General features: G+C 44.4%; 1 protein-coding gene across 1 annotated transcript in view; it reads left to right on the top strand.

Moving 5' to 3' along the window:
- The first annotated feature begins 374 nt into the window (after positions 1 to 374).
- Positions 375 to 12702, top strand: part of LOC114599306 (uncharacterized) — a 28290-nt gene continuing 15962 nt past the window's right edge. Inside the window, exon 1 of the mRNA XM_077929011.1 lies at positions 375 to 689. The gene's annotated coding sequence lies outside the window, so the exon portion shown is untranslated. The remainder of the gene's footprint in view (positions 690 to 12702) is intronic.

Raw genomic sequence — 12702 nt, 5'->3', positions numbered from 1 at the left:
GAGGAGAGGCCTTCCAAAACAGGGGAAGCTGGGGAGGGGAACTTACACCCCAGGTTCTTGGCTGCAACAGCTTAGCAGGAGGGACATGACTAATACACATCCCACTGGGGGAGTTAGATCAAAGGCAGTGAAGTAGATACAAGAGGTTTCTGCTTCACAGGATCTGGTTAAATAGAGCCTTTGTTACCAGGGCCCTCCAGAGTCAGGAATGGAGAAATACCTGATCTCTCCCGGCCTCCCCCTACCCGGCCGCCTCCACCACCGCCAAGAGCCTTGATGCGGAATCAGTTCAAGTATGAAGCACAACAGTAGCTGCTTGGCTACTGCCGGAGGAACCTAGAGGGAGGGGAGAGGAGGGGGGAGATGACGGGAAGGGAGGGGTCCTGGGCTTCACACACACACAAAATGAGTCAGGTTTAGTTGGACACACAGCTCAGATTTCCGAAGCTGGAGTGGAAAGCAGCGGGCTCAGGGCTAGCCACCAGCTGGATTGCCTGGGTGCTTACAAGCAGGACAATCTTTTCCTGAAGCTCTGATGGGAGGTCTAGGAAGGACAAAGCCTGGCCTGGCTTCTTGTCACCAGCTTGAGGGCTTGATGCTTCTACCTGGTGCTGTCCCTAAGGCCTGCATCCTTCCCACCTGCCTGCCTTGGCACCCTCTCCGCTGCCAGGGGTTTTTGTCTGCTGAAGGTGAGATCATCTGCATCTAGTGGTCAGACCAGAGACTTCAGAATAAGTCTCAGGTTTGGTCCTTTTCATTTGGAGAGGGGTGTGCATGTTGTACGTGCAGTGTGGCGACGAATGGTTTGGCAGCAGGGGGGAAGTGGAGGTGGTGGTGAAAGGTGTGAGCGCTTAGAGAGCACCAGGTTCGAGACCACTCTGGTTCGTTTATGCCTTGACCCACTATATCTACCCTTACAACTAATACATGGGGGATGAAGTGTGGCAAAAGAGCTGGAGGGTTTGTCGGCTTTCTGTGTACGTTTAGGTGCAGAGCATGCACCTATTCTTTTATTCTTTTTCACACAAAATATTTCTATACTGCCTTTCATTTGAAATCTCAAGGCTGTTTACAGTAAAAAGAATAAGAACAAATAAATATTAAAATTATGATACAGACTAAAACAGCAGCCGGCAGACCGGGGAAGGAATAAAATTAAGAAATACAACCAACTGGTACAAATGACCAGCAAACATTAGAGAAATTAATTGAGTTTTTAGCAAGTGCAAAAAGGCCTTTAGAGGGGAGATAGCTCCATAGAGAAAATTAATCTGTGTTAGTGATTGAACATAGAGTTGTAGGTCATTTGAAGCTAATTAATCTGGAATAAAAGGCTATGACTTTTGGTGCTTTCACAAATGATGCTAAGATGACTTTTTGTGCATTGAACAAGCTGCATGTCCCACTAAATCCAGTGGGCTTTATTCACAGGTAAGTATGAATACTGTTTGTAGTTTAAGGTTTTGAACACTTACTTACTTGGGACTAAGCTCCAATGAACTTAGCGGGACTTTCTTCTGAGCAAGCATATATGATTGTACTGTTAGCATGGGGTGTCCTGTTGTGATTAATGGTGCCAACGTGCCATATTTAATATATGAGCTCAGTCAAAGCAGGTTTTTAAATTTAGTTTATAGTGGGAAATCCAAAAATGTTCAAGCATCACTTGTGAAACTGGCCTTTATGTATGCATTGCTGAAATTCCCTTCAGGCTGTATCTATGCATGTACAATTGTTTGTCTGAAAGGGTGTACACTTGATGACTTGTACAGCCAACTGCTGAGTACACAGACTGCACACTCACTGAACATTATGTTACATGAGAATAACTGTGTGTATACAGCTCAGCTATTTGTGTACACAGGTACACATATAACACACCTGATGAAGGTAATGCTTGAACACCCCTACTGAGTAGGCAGCAGGAGCAGAATGGGAGGCCTCCATTTTTTCTTTTCCCCTCTGTACAACCATAGTACAGAATCCTGCCATCTTTGACTATGCAGGCCATAAAGTAAAGGAGCCATTTCCACTGCCATACTTGCTCCTGGTGGTTGCATGGCTGGTAGCAGTGATATCATCAGAATAGGTCTCTGGGGCAGAAGTCCAGGACACCATGAATCAGAATGAATAGGAGAGGAGGACCCGAAACACTGTGGGCTTAGCTAACCACATTTTATTTTATTTTTTAAGTAAGGGATATAACACACATCACCATTTAAAAGACAGCAGTCCCCCTAAATACATAAAGTTCAGAGTCTAAAATTACCTAACTGCACTATGAGCTGGTAGAAGTGGGAAGTTTCCAGAGAGACCTCACTTTAAGCTTGCATGACTCTTCTGGAAAACAGGAGCTGCACTCTATGGTTCATTCGCATGACCTTTTAGTGGGGGAAAATATATCGTACATATAGCATATTATGCATGCCCTGAGGACACCACATAAGGCTGCTGCCCATACAAATGCAGCTAGACATGTAGCTTTCCGGACTGTGTAAAAGGAGAGAATAAAGTTAACAGATGTTGCAGTGAAATGGAAGGTGCATGTATAAGACAGAGATCCTCTTAGCAGCTGTTGGAATTATGACTGGACATATAGTTTGAAACACAGAGCATGCACAGAAGATTACAGCTTTGTACTGACTGTTCTATAGGACATTGTCCATGATACATGACCTTATAAAAGCATATGGTGAGGGCACTCACAGCCGTGTCTCCTGTGATCGACACAACCAAACCACCCTAATTTCTGCACTTAAATGAACCATGAACTAATCAAAGTTTTAAAACAAAAATGTTAAACAAGAAAGGGGTTTTTGTGTTGTGTTTGTTCATGATCAATTCAGCTTTTTTAGCACTATGGAGTGAGCTAGTGAGAAGCACCCTGCAGCTGTGAAAGGTATGCATATTTATTTATTTCCCCATCTTCCACCAAAGAGATCAAGGCACTGTACATAGTTCTCTCTCTCTCTCTCTCTCTCTCTCTCTCTCTCTCTCTCTCTCTCTCACACACACACACACACAGACACACACAGAGAGAGAGAGAGAGAGAGGGAGAGAGAGAGTTCTCACAACAATCCTATAAGGTAGATCAGACTGAGAGACAGTAACTGACCTAAAATCAACTTCGGCTGAGCTTCATGGCTGAATGGGAATTTGAATCCAGGTCTCTCCTTTTAAGCCAAACACTTCATCTACCACATCATACTGGCTGTCATGTATTTGTGATGGGTGTTTATGGATGATGGGGATCATTCATCTGAGCTTGCCTAGATTTTGCAGCAGGTCATGCACTGGACATCTTCCCAGCACACACAGACACACACACACACAGACACACACACACACACACACACACACACGATGCTGCTTATTGCTCTCATAGAGGTAATGACTTTCCTATAAATACACATATATACATACTTTTTCTGGCTTTGGAAGGGAATAGTTAGGTCAGAATTGAGAGCCCATGTGCTTCGGTAGCCAGTAATGTTAGACAAAGTCATACCAGATGTTCCACATTGTAGGATGCAAGGTTCACTGCCAAGACAGACAGACAGACAGAGTGCACTAGCTTTCTGAGGTTGCTTGAAAATAGCAGTTTCAGAAGTCTTGGGAAAAAAGATGGATGTGGAAGTTCTTCCTCTACCAGCCATCCTCCTGTCTTGGTTAAGTTAGTAAATAAGCACTGTTGTTGAGCAAGCATGAGTCAGAGCAGTGTTTGTACAGAGAGAAAAGTAAAAGGCAGAGAGCCAAACCTTCAGCTGGCCAAACTCATGTAAGTTCATTGATTTCCACAGGCGCTCGGCAGATTTAGCCCACAAATCCCATCTTGAGCACAAGGTGCAGACACATTCATTAAAGAGCAGGAACTGTTCCCATCTGTAGGAAGGAGCACTGGGGAGATTTTGTTCTTCTCTAATTAAAGCATTTTCCTTATTCCAAGAGCCCTTCTTTCTTTTTGTAGTTTCCCCAGCCTAAGCACCGAGAGAGGTTCCTTTGAAAAGGCAGCTGAGGAGAGAGACCATCCACCTGAAACGCGGGAGGCGGAAATCGTACACTCAGTGCAACTCTCTTTATCCCTTTTGTCTGGGAACTACAAAAAGAGAGAGTGAGTCTTGTTTTGTACACCTTTCAGAGCTCCACAGGCTGGCATTCATTCATTTCGGGCCATTTTCATGAGTGATGCTTAAATCAGGTCTCGCATTTCTTGTGTCTGTAAATGGAATTAAAACCTACATTGACTGGAAAATGTACATTTGGTTTAAAAAAAGTATTTCCCTCTCCCTTTCTGACTTGCATAACATTCACAGAGGACACATTTCAGGCTGAAAGGCAGCATTGCATATTTGTGCAAACACTCAAGTTGTGGACTTGTATTCAAAGTTGCATTTTTCTTATATGCCTGCTGCCTGCCATGCCTACAAAGGGGCATTTGAAATGCATGCTTGTGGGAAAATGCTGGAAAATAATTCACTGCTGAAAGAATAGCAAGTGGCTTCTCCTTCACTGATGTATTATCTTTCCGTATCTTACAGAAAATTGCCAGCAGTTGTGCGCCTCTGCATGAGCCGCTGAGCATCATACACATAAAACCTACAGTTGTGAGCATAGGGAGTGCATATCTGAAATTGGCCTTGCTTGCCTCGCCGTGTCTTGTAGGAAAAATACAAATGCAGAACAATTGGGCTACAGTAAATTTTCAAACTCAATTTGGCATATCCTGATTTCAGTGTGCAGCATGGTGCAATGTTACTCAAATGTAGCCAGCTGTGACTGGTTTGGGGGCTATTTGTCATATAATACTTTGAGAGCTGGCTTTTTCAGAGGCTTGGCAATTCCTCTTCCCTTTGTGTCACGGTTAGCACAATCCCTTGCAGTGATGTTTCATGAAAGGGGCAACGATCAAGCAAATTATACGTGTTTATACATGCAAATGTTTTAAATGTAAACTTTTAAATTCTTAAGAGAGATATTTGAATTGAATTGGAGAACCGGAGGTGAATACAAAAAAGTTGATTTCAAATTTAATTCATCCAGTGAAAATATCTGGGCTCAGTCCTAGAGACTTGCGCTATACGATCTTTGTCAAATCCATTTTACTCCTCTTCTTTCAGGAGAGCTTGGAGTGCATCATTATTTCCAGAAGTTCTTCGAAGTACAGCCAGTTTCCCAAGTGTCTAGCAGTCAACATGCTCTGCTGATCCTTTAGCCAGATCCTAGCAGTGCTGGATACTTTTATATGGGCTGTGCTATCTGGCTCCACATGTGCCTGGGGGGCTTGCTGGAGCAATCAGGAACTTGTGGATTTCACTTTTGAATTTATTGAGACTCATTCTAAGATATCCCCTGCTCTGCAAAAGCAGGATGAGGCCACTAAAAGCTTATCTCAAGAGATGAGCGCAAACAGACAAAGGAAATTTCATTAGGGCTGAGCTTAGAGTAGACTGGAAACTATCAAAGTGGATCAATTACTGAGGACATGACTAGCCAAGGTAGCATTTCCTGGAATGCCTCTGTAATGTGGAACACTGGAGACACAGTCAAGGTGGCCCCTTTTCATCCCCTTCTTTTGTATTTTTCTAAAGTCGTTCCGCTTATCCTCCTTAAGCCCTCTGCTGTGGTCTATGGCTTTTTATTCCTATGTGATTGCTTTTCATAACTCATGTAGGGCTAAAAGCCATGGGCTACACAGAGGAATAATCCACTTTCTTGGGCACCTCAGCAAAGCTGTGTGAAATACAGATTCCTTAATGCTATCCCTCCTTCGTTTAATAAAACCAAACATCCATATTTATTTGTAGCCAACGGTGAATGAAAAAGAGGCTAGGGTATAGCGAGGCTTAGCTGGGTGAATGTGGCAAGGAATACTTAGCAAATGAATGTACAGAGGTGAAGGGACTGGTCTCTATACTTCTGGGCTTCTTCTCTCCATCCAGAGGTCTGAACAGCCACTGCAGTGCTCAGGATACAGCTCAGTTGTTGTGAGATGTTTCCTTTTTAAAGAAAAACACACACCAAACCTCTGCTTTCAAACCCAGGGCCCAAAGATTCCATTGCCTCGCAAAAAGCCCATCATAATAAATGCTCTGAGCAGAATGCAGAGCGATTTCCATGAAAGATACACCGAGTGATGGTAGTTAACTAGGCACGCCGAGAGCAGCTACCAGGTAATTAGAGACACTTTCTCACAGTCAGGTTCCACAGGTGTCCCAGCCAACAGCTGAGGGAAGCTAAGAAATCGAAAAGTTTGACTTTTCAGCCCACAGCACAGTTACAATAATTTTTAGACCAGCACTCCGGAAGACATGGATTTCCTGCCACTAGGGAATCTGCAAATGAAAACTGCTTCCTTTTAAAAGTGCATACCAGCCACATAAAAAGCCCTCCTCCTTAATATGTATGTGGTGCCAAATTCCTGGGTGCAAACATACATATGGAGTTCTGATTTCTGATGACATTCTCACACCACAGTCCTAAACATGTTTCTTATGTCCCACTGAGTACAACGGATCTCCCTCTGCTTAAGAAGGATTGTTGCTTTTAAGCATAGTCTGCCAAAAAGGCAATCAGCTGAATTTTGATAGCATATTGTTGGAGAGAGCCACTTCATGGGTACATTTGGAGAGCCTGATATGCCAAAATCTGGGCATTTTAGCATGGTCTTATCAGCTTCTCAACCGGCTTCCCTAGCTGTGCCTTTGGCAGCCATTGGGTGTCCAAACACCAGCAGGTGATAATATTTATCTACATGCTGTTATATATATAAAAAATCACCTGCTGATTTCTGCAGACAGGAGCAGCCGATAACACTTTCCTCCGGGCTATAAAAAGTTCCACCTGCTAATTTTTGCAGATCAAGCAGCTAATAAAAGCAAATGTGGCAGACCAAGCCAGTTTGGGGTTTTCTGGTCAGTTGGCAATCCAGCTGTGGTTAGTGCCTCTGAGAAGCACATGTTGCTTACTGTAAACAGCTGCCAATCTTATCACTGAATGACTGGGTAGTTGTGTATTTGTGTATGGATAGGTTATTTTGAAAAGTGGGTGGATGGAGGTCTTCCTCCACCTCCTACTCCTTTATATCTAGGCGTATGATATCTGAGACTTCTTTCTAACACGACCACCCTAGAAAATGCGCCTCTGCTCCTATGGCAGACACTCCCTTTGTGTGCTGCAGTGCCAACTGCAAAGGTCATACCACACACCTGCTTTTCTGATTGTATTTCTCGTCGCGGTGAATGAAGGGGACTTGGATGGCCAGTGCCTAATTAACTAGCAATAATAGGAAAAGGGATGGAGGGGGATAAAGAACCCATTTAACCAGCTTCTTTGTTGCAAACCAAAATGTTTTCTTGTGCTGGGAAAGTAATGAGCAAAATCCCCTTTGCCTTTAGCCGAGCCTGAATTGGAACAAAACCCCTATGGAATGTACAGGCCTGTTTTCGCTTTTTCCGCCCCCCAATTGTATCTCTTAATGATCAGGGCAGCTGCATCTGGGGCCCAGGAGCTTTTGAAGGCCAGACTTTTAAATGGTCAACATTACTGAAAAGGATTGAGGAGCAGCTCTTCTCAAACCCTCAACCTTCCCTGTGTGGGTCTTGCTCACTTCTGCTACTTTCTGATCCCCAAGTTAGTTCATCTGGAAGAGGTAGCCAGTACAGTCCATTAAAATGATGATGATGATGATGATGATGATGATGATGATAGAATCCATAGGGACAGTAATCCTTTTACAAGGATCAATGGGCACCTCCAGACTGAATCTCATCCCAAAATAATGACAACCACATACCAGCAAATTCAGGTTGTGTAATTAAAGCTGGTTTAGAGCTCTTGTGCAACAAACTTGTTTCCCCAAAAGACTCTGCAGTAAGGGAAGGGATGAAGAAATGCAGTGGAAAGTGTGTGGCAACTTTTTCTTTGTCGTAGTGTCGTCGAGCCTCTCCACAAACCAATCAGAATGAATGCTCAACCACTAGGTTATCTAGAAGCACCCTAGAACTCTGTACAGTATGTATTCTGGGGCTTGACAGCTTGGCCAACTCTTATGTCTTTAAAGGCAGCTAGCTGAGTAAAAATCAGTAGGTGAAGCTTGTCATGACCATCAGACATGTATTGGTGTTTCATGTCTGCTGATGAAGGTGCTGTTAAATGCACAGGAGCAGTGGCCAGTAAATAAGCAGCAATCCTGGCTGGAACAGAGAAGAAAGGAAGATCTTCTCCTTGGGGTGGGGGAATATATTAGCTGAATCTGTGTCCAGCACTAAGCAGCACTCACAAAACCCTTGTAAAGCAGACAATGAACTAAACTGATAATCTGGTGATCTCTGTAACAGCCAAGCGAGATATTGATTTTAGAAACAACATGCTAAGCATACAGGGACAATAGAATTGGAATTGAGCAGTGTTGCTGAGTGGTTGCAGGACTGCATATAGTTCCACCTTAGACAGCTCCGTCTCAGATGGCAGAAGGTCTGGACTGCGTATTCTAATTGCTTGTAATTGTAATGCTTCTCCTGCTAATCTAAGAGACAGGGATAATTTGTTTCTCTGTTTAATTAAATATTGAGCGCCCAACATCCTTTTTTATATTCCAGACACAGGAGACAGGCAATTGTTTGTAAGAGCAAATTTTTATATTCGTATATCAACCGATTCAAGAAACAGTAAGTGAGGTTGTCCCCAATAAATATTTGTTTGTTTAGCAAAGAGGCTCTGAACAAATTTATCACCAAGTTTTTGTAATGTAGGTTAGATCTTTGTCCCTCACACTTTGTGTCGCTCTTCTTTATGCTATTGATTTTCCTTTTAGAAAAGCAGATACCAAAAGAAGCACTCTGTTCCTGCAATGCTCCCATCGGATGGCAAGGACGGCAAGAGAAAGCGTTTTGTTTTGTTTAGGGCTTTGTCAATAGGATGGATAAATTAGTGTGACAATGTCATCTAATGGTTGAAATTATAGGGGGAAAGGGAGGGGGACCTTAATGGAATACGTGAGCCATTGCCCCCAAATTGTACCCAAACCATAAGTATATAAAAAAGTCCTACTGGATCAGATCCAGATGCAGTCTAGTCCAGCATTCTCAGAGCTGGCACAAGGCTTTAGGGGCCCCTGCATGGTGTTGCTGGAGGTGCCTCTCATTCCCTCACAGCCACGACTGCACAGTATTTTTCTGCAGTGGTAGCGCCACTGCTACCCGCCATCTTCCCCACTAGGCGCTCAGATGGTGTTTTAGCAGTAAGTGGCAATGCCACTGTTGAAAGGGGGGGGGTGAAGCTCAACTGAGAAAAAGAGCTTAAAGCAGCAAAATGAGGCAGGATGGGCTTAACTTAAGGTTACCAGACGTCCCCGTTTCCCGGGGACAGTCCCCAGATTTACAAATCAGTCCCCATACAAAATCCATTGAAGTTGAAAAGTGTCCCCGGATTCACTTAACTCCCCATTTGAAGGTGCTCTCATTGGTCCTTCCACCAAGGCTGGACCTGGGCGGCTTGCTGCTTGAGCCCCACCCCCCTTGCAGGCACAACATGCTGTTGCCTCCTTCTCTGTGGGTGCTCCACACCACTGCCTCTTCCGTGTGTGTGTGGTGGCAAGCAGCATGTTCCTTGGGCCCAGATCTGCCACCTGAGGTGACCACCACGCTTCACGTCATGGGAGGGCCAGCTGTGCCTCTCACTGGTGCCTTAAAAGACATATGAATGAGCACATGTATAATTAGCTAGTCTGCTTGGGCCTCTATGGAAGAGCTGGTCTAGTGAAGCTAAAAAAATGAACCAGGGGAGTCCCCACATTTAGTGTCTCCTCCAAATAGGGGTACTGTCTCACAACCTGTATACAGTGGTACCTCAGGTTAAGAACTTTATTTGTTCTGGAGGTCCGTTCTTAACCTGAAACTGTTCTTAACCTGAGGTACCACTTTAGCTAATGGGGCCTCCCGCAGCCGCCGTGCGATTTCTGTTCTCATCCTGAGGTAAGGTTCTTAACCTGAGGTACTATTTCTGGGTTAGCGGAGTCTGTAATCTGAAGCATCTGTAACCTGAAGCGTCTGTAACCCAAGGTACCACTGTACTGGACATTGCTCTTGAAATCTCTCAGGAAAGCAGGGCTAGGGAACCTTTATTTTCTAACAAGGGTTGCATTCCCAGCTGGAACAGCAGGACTCCACAGCGCAACATGGTGTTGCCGGGCCCACTTTGTTATTTATTACAGACTTCCCCCCCCCCACTTATGCACAATTGACTTGTGCACGGCAGCATAACATGCACAAACACCGGGGAATAATTAAAAAATTCAATTCAAACCAGGAAATGGTGGGTGAGAGCAGGAGAGTCCTCGTGACTCGTGAGGAGACCCTCCCCAGAGCCCAAAGAGGACATCAGCGAAGACGGAGGAAGTCTTGAAGAGACTGGAGGTGCAGCGGGCCTTTGTTTAAGCTGCTCAGCCTTCCTTCTATCAGCTGGCATGCGGGGTAGCGTTGTCGTCATCACCGCTTTCCCACACATCCTCCAGCCTCCTTCAATTCTAGTTGTGGATATTTTTGGGATGGATGGAAGAGAGAGTGGCAGAGAGGGCATTTGGAAAGTACTCCTCACTTTACATGATTTCACTTATGCTCGCAGAGGCCCGAAAACGTAACTCCTGCATAAGTATTAATAAGGAGCTCTGCTCCTACAGGAAACCTAATCACAATAGTGATGTACTTTGCAGCTTAACACGGAAGCAGATGTCTGTTGTTTGAAAATGTAGCTAGTAGATACACTACATTAACCAACTTCCTTATGCTCAGCAATATCTCAAGCATGTCAGGCTTTTATTTTTACCTCCTTGGAGCTGACAGTTAACAACTGTGCTGTCCTTAGTTGTAACTAATGATACACCGGATTTTTTCCTTGTGTGTGTTTTTAAGCGATCTGGCCAAATTGTTGCAGGTGGCTGTGTACATTGGCCTGCTGGCTAACATACAATCTGGATTGCCCTGCCTCATTCTTACGCAACTGGGGGAAGCAGGTGTGTCCAAATGGAGATTGTTCTCTGCAAATGATTTACTCAGCTCTGTCTCTTTTTGGCAAGTGAGACGAGAGAATTCTGGTTGTGTTGAACCATAGCCGGGTGGGTCGAACCCTCCCCACCCTCCCTTTCAGTTAGTTAGAAAATGGGTTATTAAGTAACAGGCTACCCCACTGGTGCTGACTCAGGCTGAAACTAATGAACACCCTGGCTGGCCATTTGAAATTTATTGCACCTATTAATTACAACCATTAGCTGCAGCCAGTGAAATTTTTATAATGAGGACCCTTGCGACTTTGCTTTCCTAGCAGCAAATTAACTGTGTGTATATGAAGGCTGAGGGGGGTTGGGGTTGGGATTGGAATCAATGGGATCAGCATACTTTACAGAAGCAATGTTTTAATTAGTGGTTCTCTGCAAACACTGCAACCTGAAACGCCAGCTGTATAGGCACCATTATTTCCTTTTAAAGAGCCAGTGCTTCCCTTTGCTAATTGAGTTTATTTCTTTTTAAGGCTTTTTTTTTTTAATGCAAGAGGTGGGTGGTATGTCCTTTTGTGATATGTGTGTGTATTTCTTAGGCTGGTGGTTAATACAAGAAGGCCAGGAAAAGAATGGGAAATAGAAATAAAGAATAGGAGGGTCCGGGTAAAAGAATGCTGAAGGGGAGAAAATGTTAGCACTGTAGCCTTCCTTGAAGGAGCTCAGAGCAGCATATGTAGGAGTTATCTCATGTTATCATCGCAATGATCCAGAGCGGCAAAATTAGACCGAGAGGGTCTCCCCCATTGATCTAGCCCGCAAACCACTATCCCTGCAAGCGTGTCCAGACACAAAAGGAAGCTGGGCTCCTATACCTTGAAGACTTGTTTAGAAGAGGGGATTTCAACAGGTGTAGCTTTTATTGCTACAGCTGTTGGATTTCCCTCTTCTACACACATGTTTAAAGTGCAGGAGCCCTGCTTCCTTTAGTGGTTGGACCCACTCACCCTAAACTCGGATAGTACAATGTTCTATCCTCTGCTCCCTATTTCAGACTGAATAGGATCAAGGTGGTTTGGTTGTGAAAGCTTTTTTAGGGCCACTGGATACCTGAGAGGCTGGGTCTCCTGTGTCACAAATATTTATTTATTAGCTGCCCTTCACCAAAAGGTCCTAGGGTGAGTTACATGGCAATCAAACCATAAAATGTGATACATAAATAACCAGCAGACTAAAATGGCAACTAATAAAACCGCTCCTATTATTACACTGAATAGGGAATTTATTTTTCTTTACCCCTTTTCCATTTAAATGTACTCAAAGCAGCTCACATCAAGGGTGGGGTAGGGAAACAAATCAGTACAATTTCAACTCAGGCAAGTTGCAGCTGGCAATAATGATGATGATGATGATGATGATAAATTGCATCTAGGTACCTTAACTTTTTGGGACGCAGGTGGTGCTGTGGATTAAACCACAGAGCTTAGGAGCTGCCAATCAGAAGGTCGGTGGTTCGAATCCCCGCGACGGGGTGAGCTCCCATTGCTCGGTCCCTGCTCCTGCCAACCTAGCAGTTTGAAAGCACATCAAAGTGCAAGTAGATAAATAGGTACCGCTCCGGCGGGAAGGTAAACGGCATTTCCGTGCACTGCTCTGGTTCTCCAGAAGCAGCTTAGTCATGCTGGCCACTTGACCCAGAAGCTGTACGCCGG

This window comes from Podarcis muralis, chromosome 5, assembly GCF_964188315.1.
Source record: "Podarcis muralis chromosome 5, rPodMur119.hap1.1, whole genome shotgun sequence".
In the NCBI taxonomy this organism is placed as follows: domain Eukaryota; kingdom Metazoa; phylum Chordata; class Lepidosauria; order Squamata; family Lacertidae; genus Podarcis; species Podarcis muralis.
This window is presented reverse-complemented; position numbering and strand designations above follow the sequence as displayed.